Raw genomic sequence first — 25,412 nt, forward strand, 5'->3', positions numbered from 1 at the left:
ACCCATCTATAAGTGCATGCATAGAGTTAAATAGTGCAATAGTAATAAGAGGTCTATGTGCTATGAGTTACTCTCCTTGGATTGATTAGACTCTCAGCATCAAAGCACCTTACTTTTACACATACACAAAAATTATTTAATTTCTGGCTCTTACATGTTCTCTTTAAGCCTAGGCATTTATAAATGACGTGATGGAAAGTTACAGAGAACTCGGTAATCTAAACTCTGACACAATAGATAGAATACTCTATTAGGTCAGGGTGATATCAGTCTTGATATTGCTTTATTCCAGGTGCAAGAACAGGATCTGGGGTAATATAGATTCTTAATAATAGATTTTTAAGAGTTTGAACCAAATGAGAAACTGGGGAGATGAATGGCTAAGTAAATTAATAATTTGAGTTTGGGGGAGACAAGAGCTGTCCAGATATTTATGAAAATGGATTGTTTCTGCATAGAAGCATCTATATGTACAGGTACATAGATACATGAGAGACAATGTATGAATATAAAAAAGCACCATACTTGGAAGATCCCCGAATTATACTTTAAGGAGGGAGATGTATGACAGCAGAGAGGAATAGAACTGACTTAGTAATATGGGGCATTGCTACCATGGTAGTGAGCCAGAAGAGAGAAGTTTGGAGAAAACAAAAGTAGTCGAAGTCACTTGTGGTCAACGAGTAATGCTGCTTATTTAAGCTCTGTGAGGAATTTAAAATGGAAGAGCATTGGTTGGAAAGATAGTAAAGCAGGCAAGGAACACTTACTTTGCACCAGACCTATCCAAGTTTGATCTCCGGCACCTCATTTGGTCCCCGATCTCTGCAGTGATTTGCCAAAAAGAAGAATCATAGGGACTTTCTGGACTATTCAGTCCTGCAAAGGGGTACTGTCTTAGCATCATCAAAGTACTTTATGAGTACCTTTCTTTGGAGTATTCTCATTGTACCTTTACAGACAAGTTCAGTCAGTAATCCACTAGCAGCAGATTTGCTTGATTATTTGAGGCTCTACTTTGTGCAAATACTGGTGAAGGTCAGCATCAGAAATGTGAAGATGGGGCCGGAGCGATAGCACAGCGGGTAGGGCGTTTGCCTTGCATGCGGCCGACCCGGGTTCGATCCCCGGCATCCCATATGGTCCCCCAAGCACCGCCAGGAGTAGTTCCTGAGTGCAAAGCCAGGAGTAACCCCTGAGCATCGCTGGGGTGTGACCCAAAAAGAAAAAAAAAAGAAATGTGAAGATGTGGATCCCTAAGCACAGGCAGGTGTGGCCCCCAAACCAAGGAAATAAAATAAAAGCAAAGGGGAATATAGGGATGCCTCAATGTTTTAGTCATGAAGTCAAAAAAGATTATTTTATTTCCTTGGTTTGAGGACAAAGAAACCTTGCAGAAGGGGGTGACAGCACTGGTATTTTCCTAAAATTTCTACACACAATGCAGAAAGCAAGAATTTCATGGCCATCCCAACCATGAACACGTATTTGGTAAATGGCATCCCTCTAACTACTTGTCTCTCAGTCATAAGATGGACATAAACTCAGTGTTTAAATACAAATACCAATTATCTATACAAAACAAATTGATTAAGGGTCTGGAACAATAGTTCAAAGGTCCAGATGACTTCACATGTGTAAGGTCCTGAATTCAGTGTCTGCACCAAATAGCCCCTAAGCACTGCTGGGCGAGTCCCAACACTGCCAGAGTTCCAGCAGTGGCACATCTCTGGGCCCAATCGCTGAACACCCAGGGACTCAGTATTGGGTCAATTATCCCTAATACTGAATTCCGCTTCTGAGCACCACTGGTGAGTACTCACCCACCCCTAACCACTCCCTTCACTCCCCCCTCCACACACACACACATCCAGCAAAAGCCTGCTTTTAAAGCAACCATTCTTTAAAGCACTCACTTTCAAGGATGCTTTCAAATCCCTTAAAAACTCTTGAGACAAGATGACGTACACAATCTAATTCACTTCTCAACAATGGGTTCTTGGGCCAGCCCCTGAGCTCACAGAGCCATTTCTCTGATACACCGTTTTGCAAGTTGAAAGAGATGATGGCCCTGAAAGACTCTTAGCATTCTAGCACTCAGTGAATTTATGAACAGCAACAATGGGTGCAAGATGCAGAGAAGTGGCTTCATCAACTTGAACTGATTTTAGAAGCCCGCTTTTACTGAAAGCAGAGATACTGCTCTTGCAAATTATGGCATTAAAGAGCCTGAATTTTAAGACTCCACTCAAAGATGAAATATATGAAGGAATTATTCCAAAAGCCTCAAATTTGGAGATGGTTCTTGCACTTGGGTGTTGTGATGCAGACTGGACATTAAGGTTGACCATGAATTTCCTGCTTCTCTCAAGAGTGTACTTCCTTGCCTCATTGACAGGCTGTCTCGAAGAATTAGCTTTGACCAGTGAAAGGTATGTGATTTATGTCATATCTTTGTGCATAAGTGATTTGTGTCACTACTTGCTGGAAGCTTTCAAAACCAGCTTGGGCTTTGTTTGGCATGGTCTCTCTGCCTTCTGCCACAAGTTTGTTTCAGATAGTAGTTATGTCAACTTGGATTATGAAAGAGAGACATCTGGGGGCAGACCTCGAGTTAACTATCAATGAATAAGAAGGATCAGTTTTCCTAAGAAACTGAGATTTGGGGGCTCATGGTTTGCTGCAACTTCAGCCATTCTTTTCTGATAGGTAGAAAATTTTAATCACAAATCTTGACACCTTTGGAAATCAAAGATTCTGTGTAAATATTTTAAAAATTCAATTTTTTAAAAAATCTTTAAATAATTTTGTAAATCTTCTGTAAATTCCCTTGCCTCGATTTTCAGTCAATAAAGAACTTATTTATACAAAACTGTGATTTATTCTGAGTAATATTGTGATTTATTGGGAAAACTGCTTTAAAATGTGCATACAATACTATTAAAGACAAGAGTTTGAATTCTTCACAGTCTGACTTCAAACTGCTATTCCAATTCCATCTTGTGACATTTCTTTATGAATCTAATACTTCAGTTCCGCAGATAATTTATTTAAAAATTATACATGTATGTACACACTATGATAATGCTAGATTCCTTGCTTTTAAGCCTGGTATTTCTTCTGTCGAGTAGACTCTTCATCCTTTGTCTGCTATTGAATCAAAGCATCGTTTATGATCAGGAATGTCAACATCACTGTCACTGTATCACTGTCATCCCGTTGTTCATCGATTTACTCGAGCAGGCACCAGTAACGTCTCTATTCCTCCCAGCCCCAAGATTTTAGCAGCCTCTCCTTACTCATCTTTCCCAATGATTAGAGGCTCTTTCAGGGGAATGAGACCTATCATTACTGCTTTTGGCATATCGAATATGCCACAGGTAGCTTGCCAGGCTAATACCCGTGTGGGCGGGATACTCTCAGTAGCTTGCCAGGCTCTTTGAGAGGTATGTATATATATGTATATATATTATATATAATATATACATGCATATATATGTATATATTATATATACATATATATGCATGTATATATATTAATCTTTATGATTTGTTACCTAACTTTAGACAACTTTTAATAATCTCTTTTGTGTTTCTACAGACTGCTTTAGGTATGTCTATTAAAGCCCTGACTTGGGGCTGGAGCGATAGCATAGCAGATAGGGCGTTTGCCTTGCACACGGCTGACCCAGGTTTGATTCCCAGCATCCCATATTCCCATATGGTGCCCCGACCACTGCCAGGAGTAATTCCTGAGTGCATGAGCCAGGAATAACCCGTTCGCATTGCTGGGTGTGACCCAAAAAGCAAAAAATAAAAAAAAGGTCTGACTTACCTTAGCACAGTCTCAATTTTTCAACTAGAAGCTAAAGTACCATGAGGCCCAGGTAGAACACTTACTTAGCATCTAACCTGGGGAAAATACTAGGTGATGAGGGGTATTCATTCACTCACTCAATTTTTACTTACTGAGAGCTGTCTTAAAATTTTCAAATCCTTTAGCTGAGAAAACAGGTCAAGGCTTTGGATTATATAAATAGAAATGAAATAAGACTCAGAACTTTAGTTTCATGTCACTGATCAATAATTAAACAATATTTTATGAGACCACATACTATGACTGTTTCATTTTATTTTTAAGATAATAGAAAACACCGAAATATCTACAACAAGAAAATCATTAGAATAAAAACCTTAAGACCCAAATTGTGTAGCTAGGATTATTTTAAAACTGATTAAACATTTCTGGATCTTCATATTAGCCTAGCATTTACAGACCCTACTTTTTAGCTCAAGTTCTTTATTGTCACTCACTTGAGTGATCAAATTTGTCTCTCTATACATATATAAAACACTCTCTGCCTTCCCAATTCTTTTGTGCACTGTCCTCTGAATGCCCTACACAACCTCCCTCCGGTTCCTCATAGCTTGCCTCTAATGCCCTTCCTTAGCTTATCTGAGGACTCCTGCACTGCCCAATCTCACCTCACATATTCTTTCCACCATGATGCCTTATCATCAGCACACAGTGAACTGACTCTCCTTTGTATTTATCACCACAACCATTCAGTGGATGCGCAAGGTGTGATATTACTGTTCATCTCAAGTGCGTCCTTTCTCTCCTGGGAGATTGATGATAAGCTCATTGCTGAGTAGGGATCACATCTTCACATTTCTGATGCTCTTCACCTTCACCAGTACATGCACAAGGTAGAGCCCCAAATAATCAAACAGAGCAGCTGCCAGTGAGTTACTGACTGATCTTGTCTGTAAAGGTACTATGAGAGTATACTCTAAAGGAACTAAGAGAGTACTTTGATGATACTGAGAGAGTACTCCTTCATGACTGAGTAGCCCAGAAAGTTCCTAGAATTTTTCTTTTTTGAAAAATCACTTTTTGTTTTGTTTTGTTTGGGGGGTTATATCCACCCACAGTTAGGGGTTACTCCTGGTTCTGAGCTCAGGAATTATTCCTGGTGGTTCTTGGGGCACACATGGGATGCCAGGTATTGAACCCGGGTCAGCCGAGTGCAAGGCAAGCAACTTACTTGCTGTAGTATATCTCCAACTTCTGACAAATCACTTTTTTATACAGCATGCACACGAAACATTTCCCTCTTTATCATTATGAATCTGGACGATAAACATCAGAGCCCCTAGACATTTTTCTCCAGATAGAGATAAAATTTCAATTTTTACAGTTAGTTAAGTAATACACAGAAGCCAACTAAAATATTAAATTACATCTAACTGGGAAATCATGATATAACCTTTCCTTGTTTTAAATTAAAATAGCAAAGCAAGGGGCTGAGGAATATAGCTTAGTGGTGGGGCATTTGCATGTAGGAGGCGTGAAGCTCGGTTTCCAGCCCATATATCTCCTGAGCACTGTCAGGAATGATCCCTTAGTATTAAGTTGGAAGTCGCTATTGATCAGTACTCGGTGTGGCTAACCACTACATTCTCCAAAAACAACAAAGGTAGTACCAGTCTATAGTCAGTGGTGGATGGAATTTTCATTGAAAACCCACTAACATCATACTGAGCAAAAGAATAGAAGGTCAGATAAGCAGGAAATGGAGGGTGCTTATAAACTTAAAATACATGACTCGTTCATGAACGACCATGATCCCAAAGGCTCAATAACTACTTTCAGAACCCAGCGGCTTCTAGCAGAAATGCCTCTAGACTGTGAACTAAGCTATGGCCCCGTGCCACCCCGGGAGGGGAAAGGCTTCTCTCTTGGCCTTTCTTTATGGCCATGGCGGCATGGCGACCACCATCTTTTACAGTCCACTAAACAGAGGTATGAGCTTGCAGTGATGCGACTTCTGGCAGAAATTTCTCTGGACTTAATTACTAAAATACCAGAAATCCAAAACTGTGTGGCCTCATATGCTCTTCATTCTCAGCAACAGAAAACAAATTATCAAATGATGCCTTTTCGGCAGGTCTGATTGTTGGGGGGAAATTCCAAATAATATTAGTGAGAATCAAAGTAAAGGGAGAGTAAAGTGAAAATCATTAGCTTCTCAGGTGGAGGTGGGGGTGGGTGGGATGGGAGGTATTCTGGGGTTCTTGGTGGTGGAACATGTGCACTGGTGAAGGGATGGATGTTTAATCATTGTGTGACTGAGACTTTAACCTGAAAGCTTTGTAACCTTTCTCATGGTGATTCAATTAAAAAAAGAAAAAAAAAGTGACTATTTCTCCAGATGATTTCCACAATGTCTGTGTGTCCACATATTGAAATGGCCAGAATACTGTTTTCCCACTTCTATTTTAAAGAACCTATATCTCTGTGTCCATGCACACATCCAACTTCTCCTGCCTCGCTGTTTAATTAACAATGAAAGGGGAAAGTTCTTGGAATGATGATGTGTGGAAAAAAGAATGTGAGACCAGAGCACTGAATCCCTGTATGTGCTAGCTCAGAGAGGAAGACGCCAGTGGGAAGAGAAGATCTTTTAATGCTGCACTTATTAACCTCAAAATCCTAGCAGACCATAAGCTCCGAGTGGTGTCTCCACACTCCTGTTATAGATCTGAAAAAGAAATCAGGCCATTTCTTGAATAGCAGAGAATGAGGGTGAGTTATGTGGACATATGGTGTCATTTATGCCTGAAGCTTTGGTATAATTCTGGTAGTTCTCCCTGCATGAACAATATCCCAAATGATGGAAAACAGTTTTCTCAATCGCTCAGAAGATACCAGTTCTAGTGTTCCTAGATCTTTCTTCCCATGAATGCATGAGTAAATGAAAAATATTATGGTAAAACATACTAGGAATAGGGATTGGAACATGCAATCTTCTTCTTCCTTTTTTTAAATTTTTTTTATTAGTGAATCACCATGAGATACAGTTACAGGCTTACAGACTTTCACGCTTGCGTTTCAATCATGCAATCTTCTGACTGAGAGAAAGGAGATGGTTTGAAATATGCACCAGAAAATTATTTTCTAGAAAATAAGTCACATCACCAGTAAAAGACATGGGAATATGGAAAAAAGGGCAAATAATGATATGGAAATAATAGTTGGCATGCAAAGGTGACTCGATAATAGTAGAAAGAATAATTTTGGGAAAACTAACTGTAAAAGCAAAACAAGATTTCTCTGGAGTCAGACAATAGAGCTCAGAAGGCAGGCAATCAACTCAGTTATGCAGATGCAAAATGCAAAAGTTCTCTTGAGAAAAGACAAAGAGACAAAAAGATGTTTAGAGGATGCATGGCAAAGACAGATAAAGAAATTTGATCTAAGAAGATAGCTGTATCCAAGAGGTTAGCACAATAAAACAAAAGTATGGATAGAAAGAAAATTTCAAAGAATTTACCACATTTCAACAAAAACAGAGATATAGATGTAGTCTCAAAATATATTGATTGACAGAAATTATGAAGTTTATATCTATAGATGTGAAGGGTGGAGAAGGGGGAGGACAGAAAATAACATTTAATCCTAAAGGAAGAAGCATTTGTTCTTGTAGTGCAAAAATCTGGTAAGGTCTAGGCAAGTGTTGTCTACCAAAAAATATGGTGCTAGCCCTTGATTTTAAATTTTGTAGATGCCTCATTACAATAATAAACATAAATAAAGTTAGTATAAATGATGTGCTTCATTTAACAGAATATATTCAAAGCATTGTCAAATAAATTCTAATTTATACAATTTGATGAGCTAAAACAAATTATCTCAATAAATTTTATAGCATAAAATATAGCCTATATATGTAGTATGCATATTAATATATTCAACTTTAAAAATATATAGGGTCAGAGAGATAGTATATTGTGCTTGCCTTGCACATGACTGACCCCAGATTTTATCTCTGAAACAGCATGTGGTCCCCAAGCACTTCTAAAAGTGATCCCTAAGCACAGACTCAGAAGTAAGCCTGGGTATGTCTCTCCACCCTTTAATATATCTAATAATTTAATGGTACCCTCTATATGTATGACATTCAACTGTTCTATTTACTGTTACTATATACCTACAGTAAGCTACAGATTATTAGATAGACAGAGAAGGGTATTGATATCGGTACAGAAGTAGGTCTATGGAATTTCCTTTTTTTTTTTAACTTACAGACTCTCAGTTCTGACCAGCCACATTTCAAATGCTCAAGCGTCACCTGCAACAACTGGCTTCCACACCAGGTTGTGCAAATGAGAGAATTCTGATGGAAAAGAAGAATCTCACACCCAGTCATGCTGCATTTGGGGACGCACTTCAGACTGAACATCCCTGAAGGCTAAAATGGGTGTGAAGTTACTGCTTTCTGAAACAACAGTCAAACTTATGTGAAATAATGATGATTTTGCTATTGCAAGGGCCACGGCTGGCAACGCTGAGGAGGCCTGTGTTGCTAGTCTCAACCTGGGTCTGGAAGGCACGGTCTTTATTCTTTATCACTTGCATCCCTGGCCCTGGAAAGTTAACACTGTAGCACTGTCATCCCGTTGCTCATCAATTTGCTTGAGCAGGCACCAGTAACGTCTCCATTGTGAGATTTGTTACTGTTTGTGGTATGCCAAATATGCCATGGGTAGCTTGCCAGGCTCTGTCATGAGGGCAAGATACTCTCGGTAGCTTTCTGGGCTCTCTGAGAGGGACGGAGAAATCAAACCCGGGTCGGCTGCGCATAAGGCAAACACCCTATCCGCTGTGCTATCACTCCAGCCTTCTTCTATAATAGATAAATATCATATAATATGCATGACTACAGGCCCCTATAATGCTGGAAAGTTATGATTTTCAAATTTTGTCTTTGAGCCATACTGGGCTGTACTTGTGACTTATGTCTGGCAGGGCTGGGGGACCATGCATGGTGCTGGGGATTGAACCCGGTTTGGCTCCTTGCAAAGCGAGTGCTTGACCCACAGCACTACCTCTCTGGCCCCTGAGAAATGATTTTGAGACACTGCAAGCTCATAAGTCAATATTCGTGATATAGTGGTTAAGATAAGGACAGAGCACATTCCCATTTTATGTCCCATTCATAAAATTCAATACAAGGACCGAGAAACAATATCCAGCCAAAGCCAGAGCATGCGTGTAAGAAGACTCAGAGTGTTCGAGAAAGAAGACCTGGAGTAGACTGCAGCTGACAGCAGCAGGGATTCAAAGCCATAAAATTCATTCCTTTCCCCAGTTCTCAAATGTGTTCCAGCAAACATCTATTACTTTTAAAAGGAAAATTGTTTTGGCATGAAAATATAAATAAATGATTGTTCATTACAGAGATACACTGTGAAAACAAAAATTCATTCACTTGGTATCTTATTCCTGAAAGCCCAATTTGAATCAGGCACCGGACCTCAGGGCAGCTGTGGCTAAGCTGGGAGCACGTACTGCTGGAGGCACAGTGGTTCCAGGATGTGTCAGCACAGGGAGTTTCCACAACTCATTTTTTTTTCTGTTTTTGGGGGGAGACTGGGGGTATGGGGCACACCTTGCTGTGCTCAGGGCTTACTCCTGATTCTATACTCAGAGAACACTCCTGGAGGGGCTCAGGGACCCACGCGGGATGCCAGGGATTAAACGAAGATGGAACAGGAGCAAGGTGCGTGCCCTACTCACTGTACTGTTTCTCCAGCACCTCCAAAGAATCATTTTCTAAACACTTAACAGTGCAATCCAATTTTTCCCTTGTTCTCCTGTAACCTTCTTTTCCCTTTTCCAAGGCATGAAGGAAAGGCATCATCCCATACTTGTGCTTTGCCAGGAAGTATTACTACCCCCGGCCCAGGACTCCCACAAAGGGAGGTTTCTAGGATGCAGAGCCTCTATTTAAGGCAAGTTTTTTGCTTTGGGTTAGGTCGGGGGGCGGCAGAAAGATTGACGTGGGATGCAGCTAATTTCATCTAGGTGATGCAACTCCTGGTAAGATTCTGTGCCTTATCTACCTCTCTATTTCAGGATCTGAATTCAGAAGTGAGATGGCTGTCTTGGGGGCATGAATTAACATGTTTATGTGAATTGGAAAATGAAGTCAGACTTTTTCCTGACAGAAAGTAAGATTGATCTGGCTGATTGGCACCACAGTGAGGTTCTCTGCCAATTAGGTTACATGGCAGATATTTTTCATGAAACGACTGAGCTTAATCTGCAGCTTCAAGATCTTAATAACTATACACTGGTGGCAGTTGCACAATATAGCATGTAGTAGACATTAATAGTAATTAATAATAGTAAGTTGATAGTGAATGAATCATAACAGTGAAGAACAGGACTTAGTAATTATGGAAAACTCTAAACTTATGATTAGACTTTCAGATAACAAGGGAATTCATATTTCAACATCTTTTAAGGGAAACGGAATGCCTAAGTCTTATGAAATGTGTAAGACATGAAAAGGGGAATCTTGGAAAAGGAAAATGAAGTGGGGATAGGTGGGGTATGAAGCACACAGGGCAGCCGAAAAGAATGTCAGTAGAGTAGCGTTGATAATAAGTTGCCTTTTCATCTGTTTGTTTTCATCCCTGGTTACTTGTTAGTTCAACTTACCATCCTTGACTTTGGCTACATTGTGGGAGGAATTTATCAGTTCTTTAAAATAAATGTACACCCTGCACAAGGTAATCTTATATATAAACTGGGGAGAAATTTTCTCTGCCAGTTCAGATGGCAGTATCTTCCTGCGAAGTAATACAGAATCATTTAAATTTGATACCCATTACTTGACACACAAAGTTATTCAATTGTGCTAACTCACTGTTTTAGCAAAGGACTCTGTATAACTCTCAAGGCTGCTCAATTTAATTAGTAAATGAAATCCATCATAAAATATTAATCATAAAAGACTGCTGGTATGGACACAATTATCAATGTGCCAGTTGAAATATTCCGTCTCCTGGCTTTGATCTTACCTAGGTACTTGAGATAGTGATAGAAGTAAAAGAACAGTGATAACATTGCAAAAGTAATAGTGATGATTGTAATGATGATAATAACTAACACACAATGGCCTTTACTGCTCACTAGATGCATTGATAAGAGTAAAAAAAAGAGACAATGTTTTTTCTTTCCCAATGAAGACATATAGACGGCCAACAGGCATATGAAAAAATGCTCATGGTCACTCCTGATCAAGGAAGTGCAGATCAAAACAACACAGAGATATCTATCATTGGCATGGTATTATCAAAAAGTCTGGAAACAGCCAGTATTGGTGGCTTGTGGGAGAAAAGTATCCCTATTTACTGTTCGGGGGAATATAGACTGGTTTGGCCTCTACGGAAAGCAAAATGGAGGTCTCTTAAAAAAAATAGGAACAGAACTACCATAGGACCTAGCAATCCCACTTGTTTGGATCTATCCTCAAAACAGAAAACATTAATTCAAAAGGTTATATGCAGACCTCTGTTCATTGCGGTGCTCAGTACAATAGTCAAGACATGGAAGCAATCCAAATGCACTACTACAGATGAATGGATTGAAAGCTGTGAGATATATATATATATATATATATATATATATATATATATATATATACAGTGGAAACCATGCAGCACTCAGAAAGAATAAAATCATGGCATTTAAAGCAATATGGGTAGAACTAGATGATATTGTGTTGAGTAAAATCAGTCAGAAGGAAAGGGAGATAAGTATGATAAGTAGAACTTAAAGTACACAGAAAGATAGAACCAAGGAACCAATGGCAACACAATGACAGAATTAAGTTGGGGGGTGGTTGAAAGTAGGGGCATTGGGTTGTTGGGGGAAGGAGGTGGGTTGTTGGATGAGGTGTTGGGTGTGCATGAGAAACCATCATTAACAAGACCATAAATTACAGAATCTCAAACAATAAACAAATTAAGATAAAGCTGTTAAAAGACATATTAAAGGAGTTCATGTTTACCTAAAATTATTATTCTCCAACTTTTAGTGATGAAGGTTCTTCTTCTATAATTATCCCCATTTTATGTAAGAAAAAACAATATTTGGAGATACCATGTCTGTGTTTCAGGTTAAATACAATGAATGATGGAGAGAATACAATCAAACTCACTTCTGAAACTAGAGTCCAAGATACTATGTATTTTATGACAGAGTCTTCCTAGCATTGTTTGACTGACAGCTACATTTTTTATTTTATTTAGTACTTATGTATCTCTGTGTGTATGTGTGTGTGTGGTGTGATTCTCTGTGTGTGTGTGCATGCACATTTTTTGGCACTGCTTACAAGAGCAGTAAAAAGCACAGTGATTCCAACCACTGCATAATTAACATTGAACGTTTATACTGTGAGGCATCTCAATTACTATTAGCAAGATTTAATTGGTGATTAGGATGATGGTGATGCTGATTCAGACATTAGCATCTCTTGCGTTTCTTAAAAGGATATAAGTTTTGCAAGATGACAGCTGGTAGAATATTTCGAATTTGAAAAAAGGCATACCTATACAGAAGAACAAACTAGAAGATGCTTAAATGAATTTGAAAAAGTAGCTGAGGCGAGATCATGCAGAGCCACGAATATCACACAAAGAAGGAAGCAATAAAGTGAGTGGACCTTGAGACAGAGGATCAAATCTGACACTTAATAAATGATCTTTAATAAGTCATAGCTCTAAAACTGGATCTCATTTGCAAAATGGAATTGCTGTTCAGGCTAAATAGCAAAGTTACAGTAAAAAGAGGACTATATAAATACAGCAAAGAGAGGCATTGGGATTGTATTTATTAATAAGCAACAAGGGCTGGGAGGTATGAATCACTGAAGAGTTTTTGAACCAGGGATCAGTCGACTTTATTTTTCAGAATCCTTTAGAAGACAGAATTAGGGCAGGGACAAAACAGAACAGCAGAATGTATGGACTTAAAATAAAAAAAAAGATAGCACACTGTGTCATGTTTGTTATTAACACTGGACCACTTTCTCTAAAGGAATTACCAATTTATGATAATCTCTTGCATCCTATTAGTGCCCTACACTTTGCAAAAGCCCTTTTCAGAGACATTATCTTACTTGATTTTTAATACAAAGCTTCAAACTACAATTATATCTTGCAATAATGTGCCTGATGATTACATATATTCAGATATAATCTGATTGGTAAATGACTTCCATTCTCCATCCAGTCACAGTTTCGAAATAGAAGGACACCGAAATTCTCATTTTCTACTAGAAGCTTAAGGTTGTACTGCTTCCTTCCTTTTTCCCTCCCTCCTTTCTATCTTCCTTCCTTCCTTCCTTCCTTCCTTCCTTCCTTCCTTCCTTCCTTCCTTCCTTCCTTCCTTCCTTCCTTCTCTCTTTCTTTCTTTTTCTCTATTTATTTCTCTTCATTCTTGTCTATTTTCCTTTTTCCTATTATCCTTCCTTTCTCTTTCCCTCCCTTCCATTCTTCTCCTCTAATTACTGTCTACACGTTCCACTGAACCAACACACCAAGAAGCTTTTCTTGAAATCTAAGCAAGTACACAACTACCACTAGGTGGCACCACCTTGCAGCCAGGGTCCTTCTCTGAACCCAATGTGAGCACCAAGATAAGTTGCTCCATAAAATGGTTGTGACCAAAGGTGACACAAGAACACGACCCCACTCTTAGGAGTCTACATGGTTGGGCCCCTCTTATTTCAAATTGAATCAAATCAAAAGAAATTATTTAATAGTTTTCTAGTGAGTTTGAATCCATGACTCAAGCATTTGAGTCATGCAGTATTTGAGTGTGAAACACAAAAATTCAGATTGTAGATCAAAGTACAGAAATAGAAATCAAATAACATAAAACAGAAGTCCCAGTCAAGCAAATTTCTAACCATACTGTCATCGAAAAGCTAGGAATACTATCTGAGCCTGTTCCCACAGCTAGAAATCAGGATATTCCTCCTAGATACATAGGACAGTTGGTGTGAAAGAAAGAGAACTAGGGAATGGCATACTCTAATGGAAGCATACATGTTCTTACATAACTCTAAGAGTAGGGTAGCAAACTCTATGAAAATCTGTGGCTTTTTAGCTTTTGGCTTCAAAGGTGAATCATTTTAATTTTGTTCCTAATCCAAACCAAAGAAAATAATATACAAGTGAAGCAATAACTGTCAAGTGTAAATTTAATTTTTTTAAAACCTGAAAAAACACACTATTAAAGTCTGAGGACAAGATCTTTTCAGGTCCTCATTTCCTACAGCAAACAACTAGAATATGTTATATAACTCCTCTGCTCTCAATACAGGAGAGGTCATAGGGCAAATTTAAGCCATGGTTTCTATCCTTAAGGAATTAGATAATCAGATAAGTCCATGCAATGCAGGTAATTGAGATAAATATTAGTCGATACTTATATTTTGAGGCAGTTTCACAGTACCACAGTGATCAGAGAAGAGAGAGATAATTGAGAACGGGAACGTGAATAAATGGGTTGATGATGAGGAAAGCCTTGCAAAGAGTTAATTGGATTTTGCCCTGAAGGTTGGGTATGATATAAACAGGCAAAAAATTAAAAAAAATAAAATGAAAGAGATGCTAGCTTTTCTGATTCACCTCTTTGCTTTCCTCTGACTCAGTGGTTCCATTTTGGTGAATATGATCCCAGAAGCTCCAAGCAGATTCTTATCGGTAGGGTTTTGTAATAAGTGCTGACCTATCTGTAGGGAGTACTGAAAAGCAGACATGGAGGATAATTTTTCAGCAACTTCAGGGCAGGTGCTGCTGGAGAAGCAGCTCCCTTTTAAATGTCTCAGCACTTCCTCCTCTGCAGTGCATACAGGTTACTCACGGTCTGTAACTGTGCCAGTAAGATGAAGGTACTGCCTACTCCACACGCCCGGGGTAAGATGTGTGATTTCACCCTCGGAGCAAGTGACAGAATAATCGACTTTGATGATTAATCCATTGTAACAGGAGGCTCAGCATTGGTGGAGACGAATTTTCTGCCTTAAGTGACTACCCTGTTGTGCTTTATTCTCGAAAACCCTTTGGAAGTTGATGCACTCTAGGGAGGAGGAGCGTTACAGACACAGGGGAATCACTCTGGTTCTCTTCGACTTGTAAAAAGCACAGAAGTGGCTGGCTGCTTTTCTTTTGGTTCACCAGGATTTGACTACATCAGGAGCATCTTAGAGAAGATATCCCTCCTGGGAAATCTTTGATAACGAGAGCACATACTCTCAACACGGTTGAGAGGATTTCCTGGGAACTATGTAAAAGGCACCATTAAGTGGCTCTGTGGAATTACTGCTGCCACTTGAATATCCCTAACCAGGGAATATTATACATGTGTAGATCCTATGCACTTACATGGACATGGAAACAGATCTATAAATGCATGCATATGCAACTATAATTGAGTGTTTACATACATCATGAGGATTATTATGCATTCTCACACACACAATATGCCCATGAAATTCTCTTTCCACTAATAGCTTAAGAAGTTAAAGTTTCTTTCAGCACATCTCCTTTCTGCATACAAACCTGCAAAATGACCACAACTTACTTCAGATTGTGCCAACTTTGTTTTTAGGAACCTGTAACTCGACATTTCAGGGAAAGTATCCTGGAAAAGAGCTCTCGTGTAAGCTAGTACATATAAAACAGAGTGATTTCTGAAAATTCCAGGTTCCTGGAAAAACAAAGCAAAACACCCCAAATTCTAAGTCAGGAGGTATGATGGAGTGATCCCTGAACACAGAGCAGGAGATTGCCCAGTGGTGCTGGGTATGGTGGTACTCATCTCTGAAAGGAATAAGTTTTGATTAGTCATTGTCTTTGAATACATTTCATTATAAATTAAATGAAAATATTATTTAATTATAAATACATATACAACTTCATGTTTAAGAATGGCTACATTTAAATTTCTGAATTTTAATGACTAGCCCTGGTGGCCTAGTCAAAGTTGATCCCAGCATGCTTCTGCATTGGTGTTCTCACTGGAATAAGACCGTTTTATTACAAGGGTAAGGTGATATTTGTTTGCATCTAATCTACAATAGAGTATAGTTACTAGTTTATAGTCTGTTTCTCAGAACCTAAACTAAATGATTGTTCTGTTCACTAATGCATCCTGTTTCTTGTACAGCTGCTTTTAGAATGTGGCACCAGTTATTATTTATAGCATGAATGAATGAATCTCTTGCTTAGAGCACACTGTTCCTCCATCATTAATTCCTTCTGTTTGTTCCACCAACAATTTATACCTTACTACTGAATTATACCCCAGATTCCCCCATCCTAATGCAAATAGAAGTCTTCCTTGTATAACCAAGCTTTTTAGCTCAGCTCCAAGAAACTTAATCTGAACATTATCAAACAATTCCTTAAGTAATTATTAATGTATATTTATTTATTTATGCCAAATAAATCTAGGAATAAAATTTAAGTAGAAAACATGCCATTTGTCCTCAAAAAAGAAAGAAAAGTATAGTGAGAGGGTGCAGTATATTCTGGGTGATCCAGACCCTAAGAATGAGCTAAAAAGTAAGAGAAATTGGGTGAATATGCTGATGAGTTCTGAAAGGACAGCTTCAGGGGCTGCCTTAGACCAGGGACACACAAACATTTTTGCACAGTTGTGTTTAATGAATACGTTAGATTTTGTGTCCCCAATATCTGTGTTGTTAACAAAACTAAGAAAAACAGTTGTATTTAGTTTGCCGGGATATGTTTTACTGATGACTACTTTAGAGAAATAAATAAAAGTCTTTCAATGAAGTAGGTGTGAGGATGAAGAGCACAATCGAAAAGACACGAGACTACATTTTTAGAAAGCTAGTTGAGAGATTGCCAAAAGAAGGGGAAAATGCCACTACATTAGTTAACATGGAGTACTCAGTCTCTGATCTAACTCAGTCCCTGGATGAATTTCCTTAAAGCATTCTCACAATGGCCTCTAATAGAGTTATTCATATCAGACCCATCTTAGAGATGGTCAAACCGAGGCACAGAGCTGAAGCAGAATACTGAAGATCACATATCCCTTCTTGGTAATAAAAGACCACAGCTTTAGTTTGGTGGGGTTTCTCTAATAACTGCCATCACCACTAACAAACACACATACCCCACACAATACCCCCACAGCACACACACCTACACAACACATCAAGCAAAAAATACCACACAAACATCTCTGCACAATATACACACAACACATATCCATACATCACACACATACACATTACACATACCACAAATACACACACAATACCCCCCACATACAACATACACAATATGCACCCACACACAGCACTTCCTACATGTACACACTATACACATACCAACAATGCCATGCTGACAAATATAACCCACACCCCACACAATACATACAAAGACACAGCACAAACCCACACATAACACATGAACCACAAAAATACCACAAACCACACACACATATGCACACATGTTCACACATGCAAATAGCTCCGTGTATACCATAAATATTAAAACACACATGCAGAGACATACAAGACACACAACACTTACACTTGTATTTTAGACAATCAGTCTGACCAGCAGTCAGTTGTGGCATGGTTGCCAAACTAAAATGGTCTTTTCTATGATTTTATTTTATTTTATTGAATCACCATGTGGAAAGTTACAAAGCTTTCAGGCTTATGTCTCAGTTATACAATGCTCGAACACCCATCCCTTCATCAGTGCACATATTCCACCACCAAGTACCCCAGTATACCTCCCACCCACCCCCAACCTGCATAGCTGATAAATTTCACTTCACTTTCTCTTTACCTTGATTACATTCCATATTTCAACACAAAACTCACTATTGTTGGAGTTTCCCTCCCCAAAACAGCCCTGCTAACAAGGAAGCATTTGATAATTAGTTTTCCATTGCTGAGAATGAAGAGATATGAAGTTTGGGATTTCTATATTTTAGTATTTTAGTAACTAAGTCCAGGGAGATTTATGTTAAAAATTGCATCATTTCCCTTCCTGGGGCTGCATGGGGCTATGGCTTAGTTCACCGTCTAGAGATATTGCTGCAAGCAGCTGCTGGTACCAAAAGTAGTCTAGCTGGCTCTGGATCATGGTCGATCAGCATCAGAGCGGCCGCACAAACGTGTGGCCACCCAGGTCGCATCTCCATGAAAAGCGTGTAGGTATTGCCTCCAGCCGGAGATCGTCCATGCGTCCCTCTGTTGCAAGTTCATACCTCTTTTTTTTCTTTTTTCTTCCCATGCCAACATTCTATGATGTTTTGAAACATTAATATTTGATTTAGATTTTTTGTCAATATGCCTCCTAACTTGGAGAAATGATATAAGGCTGCCCAAAACTGATACAATTCTATCCCGGCACTCCTCCAAATGAAAGCATTATCCTCTCTTTTCCAACTTCAACTTAGGCATATCTGCAGGACTTGCAGAATTCAGAAAATATGATAGAAGAGATAGATAATTTAGTAGCCAAAGGATGCGTTGCCATTGTTCTTTTTCCCTGCTACAATGATCAAAGAAACCAACACTATTGCCATCATACAAAGGACACAACTTTTCTTGAAGACCACATTAGACATACTGTATGAGTGAGATCAATGCTGTTTTTCCAAACAACAAAGCTAATGCCTAACCCTGAGGAAAACAGATTTGGAGTTTTCCCTAACAGAAGAAAAAGGAAGTGGGTAAATAAAAGGGTCTTTTTGATGGTGGGATAGAACCAGAACTTTGTGGGTGAATCATATCTAGAGGTGGCAAATCATAGAACTGGAATTTTATAATGTGAACTAATGAAATATCAGTAAAAAAATCATGGTTTACGCCACTGAGATTTTGGTGCTGGTCAGTTTTGACAACATGATGTGGTCCTTGCCACCTCTATTAAATGTCCAGAATTATTTTTGATTATGGTCTGGTTAGGATGCTGCTTTTAGAGAAACAGAGTCAGACTGAATGGTAAGCAACCTCTGGAGTGTAATGGTAACAACATATGATTATGTCTTAAAAAGACTCCTGAAAAATATGACCCACCAGGAAGGGGACTCAAAAAATAAAGTTCCATGTGTTTATGGCAGATAAAAAAGTTATCATAAATTTAAAGATTGGCCAGTGCCAAACACTGAGCAAGACAAGCTTTACAAATCCCTCCAAAATGGGGCTCAGGTTTGAGTTTCATAACGAAACCCAAAACCTTAGATGACAGTTTCATGTTTCATCCTGAAAGTTTTATGCAGCTTAAACTTTCGTATCTTTTTCAGGTATCATACTACAAAAAAGTTTCTACAAACTCCTTTAAATAAATAATGATTATAGTACATCTATTAAATTCAGTATACTCTGCTATTCTCTGTGGACAAATATGGTATCATTGACCTACTCATATGCATCCTCCAATGATTTTTATTCTGGTGGGCATTGCACCATACTTTGCTTTCCCCCAACTTTTAAGTTCTATGTAAGTCATGACATAGATTTAGGGAAAAAACTGGTTGGGTTAGGCAATATAAAATGGGAACCATGAGGGCCTGAGAGATAGTCCAGGGCTAGGTGTTTGCCTTGCGAGACACTAACTGGGGGTGATCCTGGCATTGCATAATGCCCCCTGAGCACCGCAAGGAGTGCACTCTGAACACAGAGCCAGAAGTAAGCCCTAAGAACTTCTGGACAGTGGCCCTCAAGTCCCTGAAAGATACTTTTGTCCCCAAATGGCAACCAGGAAGCTAAGATATATCTTGATTTGATTCCATTGATTGCATGTTTTTAACTTAAGGTGATCTTTAGAAGGACAAAGGAAATATCAAGAGCATTAGCATAATCTTTTGAGCAACTCCATTAAGTCATATACTGTTGTTTATCATAGAAAAAGAAAAACATTTCTTTGTAAGTTTCATGGTGCTTTATGTGCTGAGTGAAAAGCTCCAGTCAGTGTTTTTACTTTATAATTTTGTTCAGTGCTGAGAGTGGAATCCAGGGTCTCATATATGTAATGCAAATATTTTACCACTGATCTACATCACAGGGCCAGTGATTACTTTTAGTCAACAGTGAAGCTCCTATTACATGCCTCATCAGGAATAACTTTATTGGATCCCCCTTGCCTCTCTATTTCCTTTTATAATTCTTAGCATCAAAATATACATCAGAGAGACCCTCTTGTTTCATGTTTCTTTCTTTTCTCTACCACCGAGTAGGGAGCGACTATGATCAGCTCCAACATACTTTGAGAATCAAGTTTTAATGGAGAAAAGAGTAATAGTAATGTGGAAACTGAACTATACAACAAGAATCTCAAATTTAAAATTAAGTAGCGCATATATTTTGATTCCAACTTTGATTCATTCATTCTATGACATGTGTTTGGAACATGAGGTATACATTACTGTTCTACAAACAAATGAATGATTTATAGCTATTTAAAAAATTCTTTCTGAATCACAGTTTTTATATCTGTGAAATGGATATAAAATGCACATTTCACAAAATCAACAAGGACATTTAAAAAATTTTTATTAGAGAATCACTGTGATGTACAGTTACAAATTTATGAACTTTTGTGTTTGCATTTCACTCACACAGTGATCGTCTACCCATTCCTCCACCAGTGCCCCTTCTCCTCCACCAATGATCCCACTATCCCTCTCTCCACCCCTACCTTATCCCCCACCACCTCACCCTGCCTCTTCGGCAGGGTATTCCCTTTTGTTCTCCTTTTGGGTGTTGTAGTTTGCAATAGAGGCATTGAGTGGCCTTCATGTTTGGTCTATAGTCTCCTTTCAGTTCGCATCTTCCAACCTGAATGGGTCTTCCTAACATTCTCTACTTGGTGTCCCTTTCTCTATCTGAGCTGCCTCTTTCCCAAGCATGTAAGGCCAGTTTCCAAGACATTTTTTTAAAGTGTAAAATGGTATGAACAATTGACTCTGTCTTACAAATTCTAAAATAATCAGGCTCAAATGATAGTATGATTATGTGATAATCAAAAATTACATTCTATATCCTTTAAAAAATTATTATAAGAATGTGAAGGTGGAGAGCATATACTTTACTCTTAAAAGTTCAAGTAAGACCAGTCAGTTCAACTTTCAGTTCGAGAGAATTGCAATTGTAGTTAATAAGATATGGCTGAGTGTTCCTCTAATCTTATTTAAACTATTTGATACACTTGAAGACTACATTTCCTAGGTTTGCTCACAGTGAATTTAGAATATTATTGATCAATTCTAGCCTATGAGCTGTGAGATAAAAATTCACTATTAACTTCTCCAGTCAAGCTCTATAAAATGTATTTAAGCATATTTTTAAAGTATATTCTGTCTTTAAGTATATTCTTTAAGTATAGTAACATTCCAAGAGATAAGAAAAATGATTCACTAAATACTTAGGTAAAATATGATTCTACCTCTTGCCATATTTGAGAAAAATATTTGATTATGATGTCTATGTGACTGCTTACAGGGAACAAAAAGTTAGAGCCAGAATACTAATTATAATATCACTGTCACTATCATCCCGTTGCTCATCTATTTGCTCAAGCGGGCACCATAATGTCTCCATTGTGAGGCTTGTTGTTGCTGTTTTTGTCATATCGAATGTGTCATGGGTAGTTTGCCAGGCTCTGTCGTGTGGGTGAGATACTCTCGGTAGCTTGCTGGGCTCTCCAAGAGGGATGGAGGAATCGAATCCAGGTCGGCCTCGTGCAAGGCAAACACTCTATATAGCAAATGCCCTAATTATAATATGACTTAACTTATTATTCACTGAGAAAACCTCATTACAAAACAATGTAGTGTTTCCTGTTGATTTGCTCCAAGCTTGTTGTGAGAATTTTTGCCACAAAGACTTTTTAGTGCATAATCACATATTCTAAGGCAATGTTGCCAAAAAAATTAAAATATGTGGTCTGACATTTTGGTTTAGTAGTTTGACTTCAAATTTATTCTATAGAGTAAGTGAAAAACATCGTTTTCTTAAAACAGTGGCTAATACATATCTACATCTGTTTGAAAATCCACTGGTGAGCACAATCATTTCTCCTGCCCATCAAAACTAAAAGTTTGCCAATCTACAGTGAGTATGAAATAGTTAAGAAGTCATTGCATTCTACAGTTTTAAGAACAATAAAGATTCCTTAGCTAATTCAGACAATTTAACAGCTTCCTCACTAATGGAATCTTTATCAATTTATCACACAAGTTCAGAAGTTGGAGACGACAGAAAAACTATGCTCCTTGCACACTTGCCTCCAAGAAATGGCTATGTAATTCATGATGAACATACATTTTTGAAAAAATTTCCTCTTGGTAGCAGAAAAGATGATACAGGAATGTGGTATTTGGCACAAAATCTAATCTAGATGACTTGGTGAACTAAAACGATTGGGCACATGATAGATCATTTACACTGCAGTCCAGGTATTAGCACCAGTTTTATATGTTTCATAGAATGATAAGACATGAAGAGTATCAGGTAACAATGACCATCAGACAACAGAAGTCTGTCCCTATGCATTACAAAAATAAGTTACAGATATGCATTGTGGTGTTGGGAAGCCAACACTCAATGACAGAAAATAATAATGGAAATGTGTTTTATTATGCCTTTTCTAATTAATAACCCTTTTTTACTTTCCACGGTTTTTATCTCTTGTATGATAAAAATCCCTTATGGCAAATCAGTTATAAAGTCAAAACGCTTGCAGCAAAGATGCTGTGGCAAGGAAAGTTTGGTACCTGACTACAAGTGTGTTTTGTGACATCATATACATTTCAACACAGGCTCCTTATGCTATTAAATATCGACAACAGATAGTTCACTGACTAACATCTACCCAAGCCCATCCATTGAACAGCTCTGGGGAAAGCTTCTCTGACACATGAACCCGAGACTCAGAAAGCAGAATGAGAGCAAGGGAGTGCAGGTTAGGTGTTCCCTAGACAAATGCTTCACTAGATGAGGATATCACAGTGCTTCTTTATAATGAGATGTTTTCCTAGAATGTGCCAGTTTATGCTTGTTGCATCATTATTGTAAATCATACCCCCCTTTGCTCTCTAATTATCTGATTTTCTCTGTTACAGTACTTGGTTAGTTTTACCTAAGATCTTTCTTTGGTACATAAAATAAAAACTTCAGGTAAGAAAAATGATAGATGATTTTTAGCACATTCTACCAGCTAGTACTTTTCATGGGAAACACTAATTTAAGATGATATGAACTAAGAGGGAAAATCAGTGATTTAGTTATGCCATACCCAACAATAAGAGCACACAATGTCACAAAGAAGGAAATTTGTAATGGATATAACATCTTAGTTTCACTAGAGAAACTTAAATGAGAAATGTTTACATTATTTTAGAGTAGTACCTTGGCAATTTTAATCAAATCTACTAAAAGAAATTTTCTTTTCAGTATGATTTTATACATGTCTTCATTGGCACACTTCACATTTGTGCATCAGTTCTGAATGTTGAGTTTGGGGAACTAAGAAAGAACCTTGAAGTCTCCGAATTAGCATTGTTTAAAGATTTAACATTTTTGCCAATACTCTATCTGCTTACATGGAATAAATTTGCATGTTTTCCTGCTTTGTTGTTACTTCGGGGGCATGCCTGAGTGTGCTCAGGGCTTACTCCTGACTTGCTACAGAACCATATGCAATGTGGTGCTTGGGATCACACCAAAATCAACCGCAGGCAGGGAAATTGCCTTACCCTGGCACTATTTTTCCAGTCTTCAATTTGGAATTTGTAAGGGCAGTATGCAAATGCCAACAATGAACTTAGGCATTATGGCTCTGATTGTTTTATTTGCTTGGTGTTTGCTTGGTGTTACATAAAGCTTTTAAATTTTTTTTTGACATTTAACTATATTAAAAAAAATCCATTCTCTGTCCCATGAATAAAATGGGGAAGTCTTACACACACACACACACACACACACACACACACACACACATGCATACACACATACCACACTCTTGAGATACCCAAGTATGGTGCATTCAATGGTAAAACTGCATGTAAAATAATTCAATCACCCAACTTGAGTTCAGTTATTCCCCATTTCTGATTTAAAAAAGAGAAAAATGTTATCTTAGTAAAATAGTCTTGCAATATCCTCTCCTCACATTTCTCCCCAGAGGGAAAAAAATGCTTTTTCTCTCTGGTGAAGTTGGGACCAAGAACTGCATTCCACTCTTCCTCTCTTCCATTTCTTGAAAGCAGCAGGGCCTCAGAAAGCAGACCTTAGACCTCAGGTTTATTCTAAGTCCAGGCTGACCAGCGGCTGCCAGGTGCTGCCTATGCTTCTCAGGTAAGTCTTCTTGAGTCTTCGATGCATTAACAGGCAGCCCACGTGGCTAAAACATCCTCCTCATGATCTCCGATCACTCTAGACCATTCAGGCAGCAATCCTGATTTTATCTGCCATATGCCTTATCTACCTCTCAAATGTAAAGAGAAAGAGATGCTATTTATTTGTCCTTGCAAATACCCTCAGTAAAATAAAATATTACAGGAGAAAATACAGCTATCCCATGTTATGTATTGGTCCCTTGTTAAAGTTATGAACTTGTTCTGTAAACATAAGGTAAACCCAAACTTAATCTTAACTGCATGTGGATCAAGCATGATGTTTCCATTTACTCTCAAGAATAAAATGCTCCCCAATATATATTATGCCAAATTAAGTATCTTCATACAATTTGTTAATTTGCAATCAGAATGTATCTATTCAGAAAACACACATGCAGGTAATTAAACTGATCTAATATGGCAACGTGCTTTGACTCGCTTTCCAAAATTAATATCATGATTAAAACTTAATCCCTTAATTATATACTGGCTTAAGAGTTCAGAAACATTTTCTCATCCGTGATCATTTGATCCTGTCATCTTGTCCTTTATTTGACTAGGTGGCCAGGAATAATGGCTACAGCTACACATTTCTGTGACAAGACAAACTGGCTTAAAGGAGAATCCGACTCACAATGTGCTAACCACTGGCCTGCACGGTCAAGAGGGAAACCTCATCAGAAATTGAACAAGGAGTATCGTGTTGAGTGGAGTTGAATTGTAGTCCACTTTCCCTGATGAGACAGCACATCTTATCTAACTATTGCAGATGTTTCTCAAATGACCTAATAAATATTAGAATATCATCTAGGTAAATGAGGTAAATATGTCATTGGAATCTTGCAGCCTCCCATAATTAAATGCAACACACTAGCTACTTTCTTTCTTTCTAGCAAGCTGAATGTGGCTTGTGTGGATTACCAACACAGTCTGATGATATTCCTTCCTAAGGAAACCCTAGTTACACTCACATTGGCTGGCATGGTAGCACCAAGGAGAATGGTAGTTACCTAACTAACGTGGTATAGCTTAATTTTTCTGCTTCTTTTGAGGCATCCGTTTAAACATAAGGCAACAAATCAATCAGGCTAGGACTCCAGAGGGGTGACATTTCACATACTCTTCAGACTGTTAGGAAGCTTTCAATTTCTTAACATAT

General features: G+C 38.3%; 1 protein-coding gene across 2 annotated transcripts in view; it reads right to left on the reverse strand.

The window, feature by feature from the left end:
- The window catches only part of ZFPM2 (zinc finger protein, FOG family member 2), a 514,333-nt gene that overhangs the window by 73,289 nt on the left and 415,632 nt on the right, over positions 1-25,412 (reverse strand). The gene's annotated exons all lie outside the window — the stretch shown is intronic.

This window comes from Sorex araneus, chromosome 2 (genome assembly GCF_027595985.1).
Source record: "Sorex araneus isolate mSorAra2 chromosome 2, mSorAra2.pri, whole genome shotgun sequence".
Taxonomy (NCBI): Eukaryota; Metazoa; Chordata; class Mammalia; order Eulipotyphla; family Soricidae; genus Sorex; species Sorex araneus.